Genomic DNA, 18,956 nt, shown 5'->3' with positions numbered 1-18,956 from the left:
CTGAATTAGACTCCTATTTAGCTATCATTTCAGATCTTACTATGACTTATGGCGGGACTCTATTCTATGTGTACCATAAATCTTTCTCAGCTAAGGCAGCTATGTAAATTCAGCGTTTCAACCAAAGGTTGGACTGGTCCGTGGTAGACTTGGCTTTAATAAGTAGGCATTTTACCGGTCACCGCGCGTTGTCTTGCTCCTTATGTGGTTCTTTAGCACATACCCCTTCTCTATGCCCGAGAACAGCTAAACCTCCGGCAGGCCGCCTTCCTAAAGACGAAAATGCAGAAAAGGTTACCCCAGCGATTCATACTCCCATGTGTTATAACTTTAACGAAAATGTGTGCGGGTTTCCTAATTGTAAATTTATCCATGCTTGCAGTTATTGCGGAGACGGACATCCCAAGTCCGTGTGTCCTCGAAGAATGTCCAAAAAGAGAAAATAAAGCCTTCTACACCTGTCAATGTTCCAGAACTTGACAAAGCTTTGAAAATGCATCCAAACCGCTGTTTTGTGCATTATTTAATTACTGGACTTATTCAAGGATTCTTCGCAGGTTTAACACTCCTCCCAAAAACATCTTTCATTTGCAATAATCTCCAGTCAGCTCTAAAAGAGCCCGAAGTAGTAGATATTCTTTTGGCAAGAGAGTTAAAGAAAGGATATTTGATTGGTCCCTTCCATATTCCCCCTTTTCCTATTTTTCGTATTAACCCCTTAGGCATAGCCACAAGGAAATATTCAGGTAAGAAACGTTTAATAATAGATCTGTCCGCCCCCCATGACAATGTTCTTGTACCAAGTATCAACAGTTTGATTCCTCTCCCTAATTTTGCTTTATTTTATGTTTCAGTTGATAATGCTATTCAGTTTATTAAAACAGCTGGTAAGGGTGCTTTTAACCAACTAGGCATTCCTCTCTCAGAAGAAAAAACTGCAGGAATATTAAATATAATCGAATTCCTCTGTATTACTCTATCTCATGCAAGCTTCCTTACCTCTTGATAAACTTGATCGTATCAGGGAAGCTTTGGTAGATGTTTTGAAAAGAGATTCCATCACTAAAAAAGAACTTCTCTCCCTATTAGGGAATTTAAATTTCCCGATGCGCATCATTCCGCAAGGTCGTTCTTTAGTTTCTAGACTAATTGATGTATCAAAAACAGTCCAGAAATTGCAAGAGTCTATCAAATTAGATCCAGGCTGCAAATCCGAGCTGCATTTTTGGTCTCTTCTATGTGAAGGGTGGAATGGAATTTCTTTTTTTTATAACGATTTAATAGAGACTTCTGTTGAATTGTCGACACTTCCTATAAATACACTATCAACAGCGTTGTTAGAATTATATCCTGTCATCATAGCTTGCATTCTTTGGGGCAATCAGTGGTCCAGAAAACAAATGTTTTCTGCGATAATGCGGCAACGGTCCACATTATCAATAAAGGGCGCTCATCCGTTCCATTTATTAATAAATTTTTGAGGCGTCTTATGTGGCTATGCATTACCGGTAATTTTACGCTCTGCGCTGCCCACATACCTGGTCCCACATACCTGACTGCCTGTCTCGTTTCAAATTTCAGGAGTTCAAAACCATGTGCCCAGATGCCACTCCTTCGAGCCTGCCTTGCCCAGCATTCGCCCTGACTGTTCTCGACTAAACGCCACTCTGCAGTTTTATATCTCCGCAGCTTCCATGTTCATGAGATCAAGTCTAGCCAAGTCTACATTAAAAGTGTACGACTCTGCTTGGATTCGATTTTCTTCCTTTTGCTCCACCTTCTCAGTTCCTGTCTTACCTGTTAACATTGCTACTGTATGTTCATATATAATGCATTGTTATTTGACAAAAATTGCAGCCTTCCACCATTAAAAGTCAGGTCTCAGGAATTCAGTTTCATCTAAGATGCTTGGATCCCTCCGCCTGCAGTCTGTTGGGGCATCCATCCATTCGTATGCTCCTAGATGGCATTAAAAAAGAAGCGCCAAAAACCAAAGATAAACGCCTTCCTCTTACCTTCCATCTCTTAAAAAAAATGGTTGTTAAACTAAAGGGTGCTTTAGTCCTTACGTGGATTCTCTTCTAGAAGCTGTTTTTCTGTGTGCTTTTCATGGTTTTCTGAGGGTTGGTGAATTCATTACACGCAATAATAATTTCGATCCCTCTTATGATCTCACGGTGTCTGACATCACTTTTGATGATTCATATTTTTCAATTTTCCTTAAGCATTCCAAGTCTGACCTGGAATCTAAAGGAATCAAATCTAAAGGTATTTCAGTTGTTGTTGCTCGTACTAACACACTTTTTTGCCCTTTTCATTCTATGTCCCGGTATATGAGCTTTCACCCCCATGCTCATTTTGATGAACCTTTATTCGTCACGGAGGAGAAAAAAGCTATGTCCAGATCCTGGTTTGCCGCTCTTCTCCATCTGGTCTGCCAAGCATGCGGCTTCTCACCAGAGCACTACACCACCCACTCCTTTCGCATCGGAGCAGCTACATCAGCAGCTTCTGTCACAGCGATCAACACCCTTAAATTGATGGGAAGATGGTCTTCTTCCGCATACAAACGTTATGTACGTCCTGGACTTAAAGACATTTTAGATGCTCAAAAATCCATGGCATCGGTTTAGTCTAATAAGGTTCTCTTCGATACGACATATTGTATTTTGTATTTTCTCCTCCTCTAATTGTTTGCGTATATTAGTTGTCATACCTTTTCCGAATACTATTGCGACAGTCATTTGAAGTATTTTCGCAGGGTGTATGCTTCCCCTGCCGGACTGCCACCCAATTCTGCATTAAGTTTAAAGCATATATCATACTTCTCGTGCCGCCACTAGGGGTCGTATGATTCCTCCTTTACAATCACACTCTGCTTTAAGCATTTGTGAAACCTGCTCAACTCGGGGTGACGTTTCCCCCTTGTGTTTACTGCCGTCGTACTAGACTGCTGCTGCTGCTAGGGGTGTACGCTTCCCCCTTATTGTAATTTAGAGGATGTTAGACACTTAATTAGATAAATACAAACTGCCGTCGTATTAGACTAATGCTGCTGTTAGGGGTGTATGCTTCCCCCTTTACATCTAATTTTTGCATAAGCAGCTTAAGCAATCCTTTGTATGCTCCCCCCATAAATATAGTATTAAGCAACATTTCCATTGCCGGCCATTAACATTGCATCAGTTGTGTTGGGGAGTTTGACATATGGTTGTTTTGGGGGTTTAACTTGCTGCACTCCCCGCTCTGTCCAAGCATGGCTGCATGGACAGGCGTGTGGATTGTTGCCCAGAACATAACCATACCGCCAATACTAACTGTATGCAGTATTACTGTAATAAATGTATATACTTGACGGAAGTGGTCCTGATTGAAATCAAGCATCGTGCTAGTTCAGTCAGGTTACGTTAGTCACGCTTGCATCAGCTGACAATCAGCTGTTCCTGACGTGTTCCAATCCGGTCTCAACACCTATCATAAGTGGTCTATTTAAATTCCCATTCTGCGCCTCTTCCATCGCATCGCTTCTTTCAACTCCCTCCACCAACCCCAACTCCACCAACTAATCTGTATTTAACCTGACCTCGTTCTTCTTTACAGTTACTTCAATGGAAGCTTCTCTACCATGTTTGTTACAATACATGTAATTGTGAATTGTAATTATGTATGCAGATAATGGTTCTGTTCTGTACCCCAGGGGGGTTTAACTTGCTGCTCTCCCCGCTCTGTCCAAGCATGGCTGCATGGACAGGTGTGTGGATTTCGCAGAACATAACCATACCGCCAACACTAACTGTATGCAGTATTACTGTAATAAATATATATATATATATATACTTGACGGAAGTGGTCCTGATTGAACTCCCTTTTCTGTCCAAGATACTAGAAAAGGTAATGGTAGAAAAATGGTATATGTGAGGATTTGCAGTCAGGATTTAGACTGTATTATAGTACTGAGACTGCTCTCCTTAGAGTTACAAATGACCTGCTCTTATCATCTGATCGTGGTTGTATCTCTCTATTAGTTCTATTGGATCTTCGTGCTGCATTTGACACAATTTACCACAACATTCTTTTGCATAGACTTGAACACTTTGTTGGCATTAATGGAAGTGCATTAGCATGGTTTAAATCGTACTTATATGACCGCCATCAGTTCGTAGCAATGAATGAAGATGTATCATATCGATCACAAGTGCAGTATGGAGTACCTCAAGGCTCAGTACTAGGGCCGCTACTCTTCACACTTTATATGTTACCCTTGGGAGATATCATCAGGAAACATGGTGTTAGCTTTCACTCTTATGCTGATGATACTCAGCTCTATATTTATTTGCGGCCCGGTGAAACGCACCAATTTGAAAAACTAATGAAATGCATAGTTGATATAAAAAACTTTATGACGAGTAATTTCTTACTGCTACATTCTGAAAAAACAAAGGTGTTACTAGAACTAGGAAGTATGACCATATTACCCCAGTCCTGTCAACACTACACTGGCTCCCTATCACACATTGTATAGATTTTAAAATATTGCTTATTACTTATAAAGCCCTGAATGGTTTAGCACCTCAGTATTTGAATGAGCTCCTTTTACATTACAATCCTCTACGTCCGCTACGTTCTCAAAACTCAGGCAATTTGATAATACCTAGAATATCAAAATCAACTGCGGGCGGCAGATCCTTTTCCTATTTGGCGCCTAAACTCTTTAATAACCTACCTAACATTGTACGGGAGGCAGACACACTCTTGCAGTTTAAATCTAGATTATAGACCAATCTCTTTAACCTGGCTTACACATAACATACTAATATGCTCTTAATATCCAAATCCGTTAAAGGGTTTTTAGGCTGCATTAATTAGGTAAACCGAAACCAGGAACACTTCCCATAACACCTGATGTACTTGCTACATCATTAGAAGAATGGCATCTACGCTAATATTAGTCTGTTTCTCTCTTATTATGAGGTGACCGTAGGCACCAGATCCAGTCTGTATCTAGATCAGAGGGTCACTGCAGTCACCTGGATCCAGTACCTATCCAGACATGATGGTGGATCAGCACCTAGAAAGTACCTCTATGTCCCTGAAAGACAGCGGAGACAAGGACACCTAGAGCCCCAGATACAGATCCCCTGTAAAGACCTTGTCTCAGACGACCACCAGGACAAGACCACAAGAAACAGATGATACGTCTGCCTGGAACTGAACTGTTGGTTTCGTCTGGTCAGAGGAGAACTGGCCTCCCAACTGAGCCTGGTTTCTCCCAAGGTTTTTTCTCCATTCTGTCACCGATGGAGTTTCGGTTCCTTGCCGCCATCGCCTCTGGCTTGCTTAGTTGGGGTCACTTTATCTACAGCGATATCATTGACATGATTGCAAATAAATGCTCAGACACTATTTAAACTGAACAGAAATGACATCACTTAATTCAATGATGAACTGCCTTTAACCTCTTAGCCTGCACCCCAACGCCCTCGTCCTGAACGCCCCTCAACTTGCACGTGTCAGTGTTTATAAACAGGTTAAATGAAACGGGACAAATTTAATCTTGACACACTATGTATCATTATAAAGATCTTAGCCTCAAGAATCGTCAATGGAAAGCTTATAAAGCTTTTAATTTGGTACATTTGTGTAAGCAGTACACATAAAAACATGAACATTAGAAACGCTGTACATACCAGATCCATCGTAATAATTAGTCATAAACACATCCACAGATTTAAATTCCGGTTTATTTAGAAATGTAAGGGTCCCCTGAACGACATCTCATGAAGCACGTTTAGTCCAACGAAGCAATAAGATTGTAATATGGATCATAATAACTTTATGTTTCAGTTTTTCAGCGACAGAACTGTTTGCTCCGTTATGAAATAACTCACAGTCGATTTGACCTTTGATCATCTCAGTCTGTAAAGATGAGCTCTTGTCCTTCGAGGCAGCTTGAAATAAGCTTGTTTTACTGAATGACAATAATAACCTGCAACAAACTGTAACACACTGTAACATGAAAAACTTGTATCGATGTTATTGGTTACTTCAGTAACACAAGCTTGTTTCAAGCTGCCTTGAAGGACAAGCGGAAGAGGAAGATGATGCCACTCCATGTCTCTCCTGAGAGCTCATCTTTACAGACTGAGATGATCGAAGGTCAAATATTATTTACATATTTAGTAATACAAGGCACAACGTATTTCATACAAATCACCGCGAGAGCTTTTTTTTCTTCTTCTTTTTTTATTAATGCAGGGAACAAAAACATACAAAAGTATAAAACATACATCACGTAATATCCACCACACATATAAAAAATCAATAAAGAATAAAATAGAACTAAAGAAAAGAGGGCCAAAATCTAAACAAAATTACACAAGGAGATCAAAAGCAGAGCAAATTCGAAGTCTTTATAGCTTTCTTATTAGTAGATACTGATATTACGTTCAAATAGTTTTCCATTTCTTTTAGGAAAACAGAGACCCAGGTTTACAGTTGGAGAATTTGAATTTGTGAACGTGAATTTGTTAAAAAAAATCTTACACTTGACAAACACACCAATTTCATCCCAAAGTTTCTGAATGTAGTGACATGACCAAAATAAGTGTACAGTTTCTTCAGAACTCGAACAAAAAGAGCATGTAAGATCATTGTCAGATTTAAATCTGTGTATAAACTTCTTTACAAGGTAGAACCTGTGTATGAGCTTAAAATAAATGTCTTTCACTTTGTCTGTGAAAAAGAATTTTTGCAGTATAGACCAGATTTAATTACAGCGAGAGCTTTCCAATATGCACGCCACTGAGTGAAGTCTGTACTTCCCGGTCATAGAGCATCTGTCCATCAAAAGCTCACTATCCAATCAGAGTAGATTACTGTTAAACCCGCCCCCATGAGAGGTTTGCGTCAAAACTCAAAACGAATATCAGTAAAGCAAAAGCAAAATCTGTGGCAATGAATTCAGAATCCACGATTAGCGAAAACGAAACTTTGAAAAACATTAACAAAGAATGAATCATATTTGAAGTGCCTGTAAATTTGTGCGACTGAGTTTTTAATTTTCATTGTGTTTTTCTTCTTTTGTAATGGCATATTTTTGATAGTTTCTGAAAAAGTTACGTTCAGTTTTATAAAGTTTCGTTCATTATTATTGAACTACATGTAATTCCATAAATTACGCTTTTGAAATTACATTACGTAGGAGTCGAGTAATAACGAATCATTCATTTATTCTGCAATACATTATATACACACACAGAGTTAAAAATTTCCTCTTTTCTGATCCCAATGTCAATAATTTCACAATTTCATATAAATATTATTTCTTATTTAATATTGATAGACTACTTAACCACAATCGAAAAAAGATGGGTTTTGAAAAAGCTGTGATGTACTGTTGTGGACAACTGTTGCTTATTTTGCTTAATTTTTCCCATTTAAGTCTCCTTGCCATTCAGCCATGTGTTAATGAAAATTACATGAAAAACCCTGTTTTCAAAGCATGAAATTGCAGGTCTTTTGGAGGAGGTGGAAAATAATAAAGACTCAAAAAATAAATGATGCTGGCTATGGATACGAACAAAGCCCAGAAGTCAGGAATAAGTGGAGGGACTTTGCAAGTGTGAAAAAACGGAGGGTTGTATCAAGTAAGAGGGAAGCGAACAAGACTGATGGGGTTTCAGTTCAGTTCCTCCTCTCCCTAAAGAGGAAGAGAAAGTTTTGTCCATCCTGTGGCCTATTGCATTGGAAGGATCCTTGACTGGATAGATACATGTGAATCAACCAGGCCTTTGCCTTCAAATTTCATGCCTCCAACATCAGGCCCCCTCCTGCCTGGACTTCTAACAAACAGTGTATATACTGTGTGTATGTGTGTGTGTGTGTTAAGTCAAGTCACCTTTATTTATATAGCGCCTTAAACAAAATACATTGCGTCAAAGCAAATGAACAACATTCATTACAAAACCAGTTTGCCAATAATGCAAAATGATAGTTAAAGGCAGTTCATCATTGAATTCAGTGCGGTCATCTCTGTTCAGTTTAAATAGCGTCTGTGCAATAATTTGCAATCAAGTCAATGATATCGCTGTAGATGAAGTGACTTCAACTAAGCAAGCCAAAAGCGACTGTGGCAAAGGAACCGAAATTTCATCGGTGACAGAATGGAGAAAAAAACCTTGGGAGAAACCAGGCTCAGTTGGGGGTCATTTCTCCTCTGACCAGACGAAACCAGTAGTTCAATTCCAGGCTGCAGCAAAGTCAGATTGTGCAGAAGAATCATCTGTTTCCTGTGGTCTTGTCCTGGTGTCTCTCTCTCTCTCTCTCTCTCTCTCTCTCTCTATTATGTACATTAACACATTTGTAGAGAGTATTCTATATTATAATTCTGTAAAAACAACAAAATCACTTACTTCATTATACATTTTTGTTACTTTATTTTGGTACATTAATTTACTATAAAAATACTGTGATTTGAGTGTTAACATTTAATATAAGTGAAAACCTCTAACAGACTATTTTACCAATATTGTTATATGAGAAATATATCTTGGAATGTTTTAACAAAGATAACTCACTTGACAAACTCACCGTTTCTTCCCACAAACAAAACAATGGCTCCGTTCCAATCGGTATGATTAATTCTTTCAGAGGGCACATAAGGGAGAATAATTGTGAGGAACAGGCTGCTATATAGTTTCATTTATTATTTTTTTATAATAATAAAAGGCGAATTAGGTAATAAATTTAAACCACAACATTAAGTCTTTTAAATCACTCAAAGTGGAAGGTGAAATCTTCTAAAGTAATAGGGCATAGGGTCGATAACTCTTAATAGAACACAGCCCAGGTGCGGCGCAATCAATGACGAACTATGCCTCTAACCACAGGTGAAGCGGAGTGGGGAGGAGTATTATTTTCGATGTTTTTTAAAAACTGGCTTTTCAAAAAGATATATTTTCAGTGGTTTTCTAGTTAGGCATTTTGTTTTAGCATTAAGCATTTTTTTTTTACATGTGTACGTGTATATGTAAAAAAAAAAATGTTTGCTTTCGTAAACTAGCTTCTTCCTTACTGCCTGTGTGAATATCCCCTTACACACAGCTTATTTGTTAGTGATTGAAGCTGTTTTAACGCTTCTAAGGACGAAAGAGCAGACAGAAGTGTTTATAAAGCTCCGGGGAGAGAACGATGCGCTCTTCACCCGCTTCTTGCTTGTCACGGTTGCTAGGCGACAGGATATGAGCAATGGTTAAGGGAGGGAACTGAAAGAAGGGTAGGCTGTCCAAATTCACAAACACCGACTTCCGGTTTTTGCGGTCGTCGGAGGACCCATCCTCCTTCAACCGGGTAGGAAGGATCCTAAGGAGGATGCAGACCCTGAATTTGGACACAGCTACAGTTTGCGAATGTTAGTTTAAACTATGGTTTCCGGAAACACAGAATCGTTTAACTACGTTGGTAGTTGGTAGACACATTTTTTTTCAAAATAAAAGACAGGTAACGAATAACAAAAATGCATGTTGTTTTATTAAATTAATTTTAAAATATAAATTAAAATATAGGCATAATATATGAAAATATTAACATTTGTGGGTAAAAAAAATATAGGTGTCGGTTTGTTACTTAATTTTATTAGTGTTAATTTATTATATTAAACTGGATAAATTGTTACACCTTTTTATATTTTATGTGGTGTGTCATGCTTTTACTTTTGGGAAGAGTTATGTAAAAAGTCCCACATCTTGACGTAAAGATGTGAGGTTGTGTTAGATCGGCCATTTCTGGGGGATGTGGACAAGTCTCAAATTTATAAAAATATCTCTTTGGATTTGAGATTTTAGTCTTTGCAACTTCACAGATCTTCTTCATTCACCAAGAGTTTGTAACACTCCAAGGAAAAAAAAGGAAAACTTGAAATTGCATCATATGACACAGAAGAGTTCAATTCTTTATCAGAATCAGAAAGAGCTTATAATAATATAATAATATTAAATAATTTTATATAATATGAAAAATGAAGGAGATATTGCTCTTAAATTCCCTTTTAAAGGGTCAAATATTTATTAGATTTATAATATAATATTACTATAACATAATATAAAAACAAACTGAAGCATTTAAACTGATTAAATAGAACAAAATGGAATAGAATAAAACAAACTGAATCGTTTAAACTGAGATCTGCAAGCTGAATATTTGGGAAAGACATGAATGTGAATACTTCTACAGTTATTTAAATCAAGCCTCTCTGATTTAAAACACGATGGTGATTTATTTCAGGTGTCATTGTGTTTGCGATGCTACTCAACTGTTAACCACATTCACCGTCTCTAACTCTATATCGACAACAACTCCCAAGCATTTAGTTGTTTCACCATCAAATGGCTTTTTCAACGAATTTTTTGCGTGTCATGGCGAAACTTTCCTGTGAGGAACATTGTTCAGGGGAAAACCCGAGATTGAGCAAGACTTCTGTCCGCTTTAGAGAGAGAACTGGAAACTGTTTGTGCTGCCAACAAGTGTCATTAAGACAATACATGTTATCAATATGATAAGAAACACCAGTTTGCAATATTAAGGAGCAAAACTAGCTGTTTCTGTAAAGTTAGAAATAACAAAGACACATTAGATTAACAAACGACCCAAACAATCTAACGGGTAAAAAAAGGTGAAGAGCGAAATCTCTCTCCATTACTTCATTCACGGTCTACTAAATTGACTTCGAAGTGAATCATGGATTCAAATTCACTAAAATGTACAAAAAATACATTTTATAATAAATATTAGCCATTCATTAGTAAAACTGTTACTTATATGACAGCATCATATTATTAGAAGGAAATTCTGGACTCACCGATAAATAAGACAGAAGTCAGCTTTGGTTCACAGTGTTCAGAAATGGGTCTTTTTCAGTGGCGTAGCCTAGACAACTTTGAAGAAGTGGGTGGGACAGGATAGGAGTTAGTGTGTGAGTGTGTGTGCATACTTTAATAAAATGTATTATTAGGTGCAAGATTATTAATGCTAGTAAATAAATACATAGATAAGCCATAAACATTTGTGTCCCCAAAAAGTCTTGTGTGTAAAGTGCTCGAGTGAAGACCCCGGGAAGAGCGTAAATTGCGAGTTGGCGTGTAAGATGTTAAAAGATCTGCCAAATACTGTGGAGCGAGTCCATGCAGAGCCTTATATGCAAGTATTAAAAATTATAAATCTATGTGATATATATATCAAAACAGGAGTTATACGGTCACCAGCCCTAGCCCCAGTTAAAATTCTAGCTGCTGAATTCTGCAAAAGTATTGCAATTTGTTAAGAGAGGATTTGGACACTCCAACCAGGAGAGCATTGCAATAGTCAATTCTTGAGAAAACAAAAGAATTAATACATTTTTCAGCTACAGACAAGGACAACATTGGCTGAATACGTGCAATATTTCTAAGATGGAAAAATGCCATGTTAACTGTGTTCTGGATGAAAAGCTCGTATGACAAAGTGGCGTCAAAGATAACACCAAGATTTTTTAGTTTACTGTGTAGCTCTAGGGCAGCACCATCAACTGAAAGATCTATTGAAGCAGCATTTTGCAGTTGGTGGGGAGAGCCAAGGAGCATATCTTCAGTTTTAGAGCAGAGAAACGTTTAGAAAGAGAAAAGTTTTAGCCATCCACATCTTAATCTCAGAAATAAATCTGGAAAGATGAAGGATATCCACAAACCTACCAGGTTGAGAATGTATATAAATCTGAGTGTTTTCAGCATAGAAGTGATAGCTGAGGTTAAAGGGTTGTTTCAAACCCGTAAAACCTCCGTTTATCTTCTGAACACAGTTTAAGATATTTTAGATTTAGTCCAAGAGCTCTCAGTCCCTCCATTGAAGCTGTGTGTATGGTATACTGTCCATGTCCAGAAAGGTAAGAAAAACATCATCAAAGTAGTCCATGTGACATCAGAGGGTCAGTTAGAATATTTTGATGCGTCGAAAATACATTTTGGTCCAAAAATAGAAAAAACAACGACTTTATTCAGCATTTTCTTCTCTTCTGTGTCTGTTGTGAGAGAGTTCAAATCAAAGCATTTTTTGAGATCCGATTCGCGAACGAATCATTCAGTTCACCAAATCGAACTGAATAGTTTGAAACGTTTCGCATCTCCTATACGCATTAATCCACAAATTACTTAAGCTGTTAACTTTTTTAATGTGGCTGACACTCCCTCTGAGTTCAAACAAACCAATATCCAAAAACGAAAAGTACGCAGTATCCCCGAAGCAATCTAAAATAGTCCGAATATAAACACTTATTATAGGTGCACCCTATACCGCGGCGGAGTAACCCAGTACCTTTGTGATTCTTCATAGACATATACAACAGAGAGAAGTAGTTCCGGCTACGATGTTCTTCTGCAAGATGCAAGCAGTTCTGTTTATTAACCGCTAGAGCGTCAAAAGTTCCCTACAGCAGCTTTAATTAATTTAATAATACTGGATTGACATACACTCACATTAGCCAATTATATTGTATCAGTTTCAATCTTGTATTAATAGTTTGCACCTGTGCATCTCTCCAATCATCTGTTGAAATCTCCTCATTGAGGTCCTTCCTTCTTCCTCTAAACCTTTAGTTTGCAGACTCCTGAGATCCTTCTACAAACATGTTATATAATAGTGAAATCAAACCTTTACTCTTACAATTTTTGGATAAAAGAGGGTATATTAATAAAACATTTATGAAATGACAAAATAAAACTCCTTGTAAATACCTAAAAACGTATTTGTTTTCTAGACATATCACATTTGGTAATCACCTCTTGAAAGGACATTAGTCTATCTTCCACATGTAAATCCTTTATATTATTAATTCCATTTTCTGGCCATAATTTAAAGCCTTCATCTGTTCTTCTCTGAATAAATGTTGTATTTCCCCATATAGGGCAATAACGAGATAAAGGTTTTGCGAATGAAATGATCAAATATCTCTGTTTCATGCCACACTCTTACCACGTTTAAGACTAATGAATTCATCACACTTTCTTTAATGCTTTGTGATCAGAATCATATAAGTACTTTTCCAGGAATAGATCTGATTTGATTGATTTTTTTTCTAATTCTTGCCAAGTAGGTGAGTCTTGATAAGATGAAAAAAACAAACATAAACAGGCTACAGCTGGCAAATGCCGGGAACATTCTCCACAACAGAGCGAATAGCATCCCATGTCTTCTTGTCCACTGCTTTCGATTTCCCTAACCTAAGCTACAATCTTAAATTTGGTGCTTACTGTCTATGTCCCGGCTCTCAGCCCGCCCTCTGTTCATTCATTGGACGGCTGGTGCGGTGCAAACTGAAATCGAACGGAAATACGAAGTCTGACGTAGTCAGGCTAATCTATAATGGCAGGTAGGTCATTTTTGTGGATGTCTTTGGAAATGAGAATCTGCTAAATGCCTAATGTAAATGATGTAGATCAATTTAAACATGAGCTGTTTGGCGTGTAGTATTAAAATATATTTCTTAATCATGTCGTTTACATGTTTTGATTTACTATGATTTTGAACAGGTCAGTTTGAGTCTGAGAATCCAGAATGTCCAGCACCGTCATACCCATGAACTCTTCAAAACTCGTCATCCAGTTTCAACCAGTAACACAAACAGCTCCTGGGACGACGGTCACAAATGCTCCTCTCCCTGTTTATGTACAACATTTGGTTTCACCTCCTCAAGGACTTCAGGCATTTCTGAAAGGGCAACCGAAAACTCTTGGGGTGAGAAATGTCTCAGAAACTCAAATAATTTGTTTTTAATTGTGCGTGTCAGTGTGAGGTAAGAAATGTACTAAAAGGGGAGCAGTGCACACATAAACAAAGCATACACAATATTTATTGAAGAATGTGACTTATTGTCTTGGGGACAGTGCAGGAAGCACACCAGTATAAGATTATGCTTTCAAGGCAAACTAGTAAACGTAACATTGTATTATCCACAGAAAATGTTTTAGGAAATACAAACACAATGACAATCATACAAATTATTTTCACACTTGCAGAATATATACAGTGGGGATCGAAAGTTTGGGCACCCCTTGCAGAATCTGTGAAAATATGAGTAATTTTAAAAAAATAAGAGAGATCATACTAAATGCATGTTATTTTTTATTTAGTACTGTCCTGAGTAAAATATTGTACATAAAATATTTTAACATTTATTCCACAAGACAAAAAAAATGCTGACATTATTAAAATAACCCCGTCAAAAGTTTGGGAACCCTTGGTTCTTAGTACTGTGTTCTGTTACCTGATGATCCTCGACTGTCTTTCTGTTTTGTGATGGTTGTGCATGAGTCCCTTGTTTGTTCTGAACAGTTAAACTGAGCAGCGTTCTTCAGAAAAATCTTTAAGCTCCTGCAGATTCTTCAGTTTTCCAGCATCTTTGCATATTTGAACCCTTTCCAGCAGTGACTGTATGATTTTGAGATACATCTTATCACACTGAGGACATTTGAGGGACTCAAACACAACTATTTAAAAAGATTCAAACATTCACTGATGCTCCAGAAGGAAACAAGATGCATTAAGAGCTGGGGGGTGAAAACTTTTGGAATTTTAAGATCAAGGTAAATTGTACTTAATTTGTGTACCAGGAAACATACATCTGTTGTATCTTCTGTTGCTTATGAAGGGCAGAACTAAATGGAAAAAAAAATATTTCAACAAAATAAGACAAATTTGGCTATCTTCAACGTGTTCAAAAGTTTTCTTAATGCTCTTAATGCATCTTGTTTCCTTCTGGAGCATGTTCTCAAGTTTCTTGAGTCTGGAAATAATCAGCTTGGAACAGAAAACAGTTTACTTCTGCTTCTGCTTACTGATAGACAATCCCACAGGATTATATTCATGGCATTTCTTGTGTTGTTCTGCAATGAAAATATAACATTTTTATTACTTTTCTGACCTCAATAACCACTGGGTTGTGTAATTTACGAGAATACTGACAATAGCTTTTGTTTATTGCACTGTTTTTATGATTTGATGTGCACAGATATGAATGGTGCAGACGTGACTTACCAAATTTTCATATCACTTTTGTCTAAACAGTAGCCTACTTTTGAAGAATACACAAAATGTATTGTTCCTCAGTGTGTCCTTTTCTCTTACACCTTTAACCTTGTGATTATTCAGGTAGGGTAAGAATAGTCAGATGAATCACCCGGCAGTAGGTTGAAGTCTTTCAGGAATGACGTAGTGGTTGTTCTGGTGTGAGGCTGTTTATAGTTATAAGTAAAGTCTCACAGGAGGCAATCTTAACAATAAAATCTCTTATTTTATTAGTTACAGTTAGTGGTGTCAAAATTAGTGAGTTAATGCATGCAATTAATTTGTCAGTTTTAAGTCTTCTACACACTGCACGATTTTAGCATTCCTATAAGATCATTGCTGGTCACACTGCCACACGGATCTAATCAACTTGTTTATGACATGCACATAGACTGTATGATGATGACATCTATCGACTCGTAGGCTACGATGCACGTTTCTATAGAAGAATAAAAATTGTGGAGCCTTAAGGGCAAACTTAGGTGTTTTATGCAACCGGGCCCTGACACTGCCAGAATATTATTGTAGACTATCTTTGGTTGCAAGACTTTGACAATGGCCATCATTGAACCTCTCTCACTGTACGACACAAAGGACCACCGAATCACGATCACAAAAATCCCCAAGATTGTTTCACGATGCCAATCTTTCGTCTGGGACACTCCAAAATTGTGCAGTGTGTCTCAGGCTTTAGCGTTAAAATAATATTATAATAATATAGAATAATGATAATAATATATATATATAAAGTTTTGGCCACCTCACTCACAGCTGCTAAAGAATTGAGTTCATCCAGACGCAGAATGTCTTTACAAGCACATCAAATGGGACACTTTTCAGACACATGCTGGAACTTCACTTAAGCTCCAGGCGCGAGTCAAACGAGCGCAAAAAATAGTACCATGATGAGGAGCTTCAGTAGAACATCAGTGAACTGTGGTCAGATGAGATGTTGTCAGGTCATATGTCAGTAAAAACTAATCTTCCTGTTCTGTCAGCCATCCAAATGCACACATGTGCCGGTGCTCGCTGTATTATGCTCTATTTAAGCAATATATATTGTTCAAACCCAAATCAAACTGAGTATGCAATGCCGTAGTTATGTCATCAGTTAAGTCATGAAGTCACAAAAAAGGGATTAAAGCTGCCTTAAAACTGTGCATGTAAGTATTTATTTTTAATGAGGTACATGTAGGCTAAAGCAGTGTCAGATCTGCATCAAATTTAGCAAGTTTTTTTTTTTTTATCTAATAAATGTTAAATTGATAGCTCTCAATTATGTAATGTTGAATGGGTAGGTGATCTTTTAAAGGGTTATATGACAGCTTCATATTATGAGAAGGACATACTGGATTATCTGTCACCGATAATCAGACAGAAGTTGTAAGCTTTGGTTCAGAGTTCAGAATGGAGTCCGATCACTAGACGACCTCAAACATTAATTTCACTTTACCTGTGAACCACCTGTAAACGTTCAAATGACAAACACCTTCCCGGCTGTGATTAGTCCATCCTGACACAGCACGGCTGTGATTGGCTGATGTCCGGTTGAGCGCACCGCTCGTCCTTCTGAAGAAACCTTATATTTTGTAATAAATTCAGGGGGTTTCTCAGATATAAATGACTGGATTACGGTCAAAGATAGCATGATCAACCATATTTTATATGAAATTTTTTATTTCCTTGCACAAATCTCAAGAGTTTGTTATTCACATATGCCAATATATTCTACAAGTTTATTTAGTCAGGTATTAAGTCATCAACAAAAAAACAAAATGCTAAACATATCAAATCACTAGAGCTGCAACATTATATTTTAGCAAATGGGCCAAATTGGTAATGGTTACAATTAGGAACTTATGTATTATTCTTACAATGTCAATTGGCTTTCTGATGGCTAGTTTCAAAATGTTAGGCTGGAAATGAACAGCACTTTCAAATAACAAACAAATGTTTAGATTTATATGTTACAATTCCCTCTGAGCTGATTCCTGATCTACAAGACACACAAAAAAAGGATTCTTGCCAAAGGATGACTCCCATGTCAATGAAGAACCAACTTCTCATAACAGTTTGCTTCATCCCTTGCACCTGGCAGAACTTCAGAAGAGACTTTCTTTAGGTATCCATCATGAGCCTGATGATTGATTCTCTACAAGGAACTTGAGAACTGAGCATCAGGTGGAACCTACATTTCCTTTTGTGAAGTAGCACAGCAAATGAAAACCTCTCAACAAACGAACAAGATGCTGGGTTTAACTCTAGGTACTTGTCACGGCCCATTCTGAGCTGACAGCGTGGCGTGCAATGTAAGATATGAATGGGAATCCAACCCCCACCAACTGATTACCAACTACACTAACTTCAAGTCAATTTCAAATCCAAAGTTAAGAATGGGGAAAAATAACAGAAGTAATATTAAGGAGCAATAACTTCAGGATGACCCAAGGCCAAAATAAAAAAATCTAAAGCTTAAAAAATAAAAGATATACATACCCCAACCAATAGAAAACCAAAAAATTACACACACACAAAAAAAATCCCTACCTCCCTACAAAAAACCAAAACCAAATCACAAATAAGGGCACAAAAAAAAATTGCAGGTCACCCCTATGCTCCGAAAACATTGGAATAATACTCAGCAAACAAAAGTGAAAGTTTATTCAAAATGAACACTACACAAAATATCCAAGGATCACAAATTTGCTCAATTATAACAAGACACTTCTACAGCATGAGCTCTTGAGTGAAGTATTTATCTCGTAAGGAGGGAAGGTGTTAGGGATCTGTCGCTGAGAGAAGGAATCCAGAGCTCTTCCGTGCCGAGACAACAAACCCTGGAATAAGCTCACCATCTTGAGAGAGCAGTGCCCTTTTAACCCTCTGCTGTTGTTCAGTCATTTTAGACTGAACATTTTTTTTTTTTTTTGGAAATTTTAAAATTGGGGCTGTGAATATTTTGTCTGGAAACATTGCTCAGTTACTATGGATTAGATAGCACTAAATACATATGGCTGTCCAGCCATCTATTGGCTACAGCATGGTATTACAGGTGATTTTCATTACTTTTTCCACAAAATAGAACAAAAAATCTGCCTCAATTCAATGGATTTTAAATAGGTTTTTTTTTATACTTAAGTGCTGTATTACTTGAAATATTATAGAATTTTAAAATAAGATTTTAAATATTAAAAATAGTCTATATTTTAGATATTAATATTAATTGGTAACATGAAATATGTCAAAATGCTGAAGATTAAAGATAAACATTATTGAAATGTAATAGTATATAGGTATAATGGTATATTCAGTTTGCAAAATTAAAATTTGTTTTAAAATTTGTCTGTTTTGACTGGGGAACAACACGATGAACAACATGCACGTACTTTGCACGGGGGTTACAGGGGTCATGACCCCCTCAAAAATCAGATCCAGCAACTATAACCCCCCAATATCATCACATCATTCATTAAAATAAATATGAAATATTCAGAATTAATACTTTTTTTCATTTTCTTTGATAATTTAATTTGCCAGCAAGAAAGAAAGCATCATATTTTAATCAAAACAAAACAGAGACAGATTTAAATGTAAGCCTTACTTAACCTTTTCACACGTAAGTTTAAAAGTTTTTCAAGGCGACCGTTATTGACCGTAGTGTCACTTTATGGTTCCCATGGAGTCGCGTCATTCATTGCTTGTCACACCGCAGCCACAATAGCACTGAATGACTGATGATCTACTTTTATTTCCTTGTTATCTATAGCAGGATATATCTGATATCCCTATTGTCAAATATGTGCAAGTGGATGTGTTTTGTGGTTCAAACATCTTTATAACAATCGCGTTAGTTGAGCTGTACGTGC

General features: G+C 37.2%; 2 protein-coding genes across 3 annotated transcripts in view; both read right to left on the bottom strand.

Annotated features, from left to right (window-relative positions):
- The window catches only part of LOC127956069 (membrane-spanning 4-domains subfamily A member 4A), a 149,398-nt gene extending 138,493 nt beyond the window's left edge, over nucleotides 1-10,905 (bottom strand). The window contains exon 1 of one of the 2 annotated variants that reach the window (XM_052553841.1): nucleotides 10,856-10,905. The gene's annotated coding sequence lies outside the window, so the exon portion shown is untranslated. The remainder of the gene's footprint in view (nucleotides 1-10,855) is intronic. The other variant, XM_052553844.1, reaches the window with a different exon arrangement.
- The window catches only part of LOC127956064 (membrane-spanning 4-domains subfamily A member 4A), a 287,000-nt gene that overhangs the window by 32,881 nt on the left and 235,163 nt on the right, over nucleotides 1-18,956 (bottom strand). The window lies entirely within an intron of this gene.

Source organism: Carassius gibelio, chromosome B4 (genome assembly GCF_023724105.1).
Source record: "Carassius gibelio isolate Cgi1373 ecotype wild population from Czech Republic chromosome B4, carGib1.2-hapl.c, whole genome shotgun sequence".
In the NCBI taxonomy this organism is placed as follows: Eukaryota; Metazoa; Chordata; class Actinopteri; order Cypriniformes; family Cyprinidae; genus Carassius; species Carassius gibelio.
Note: the sequence above shows the minus strand (reverse complement) of the source record. Positions and strands in the feature narration are given on the sequence as shown.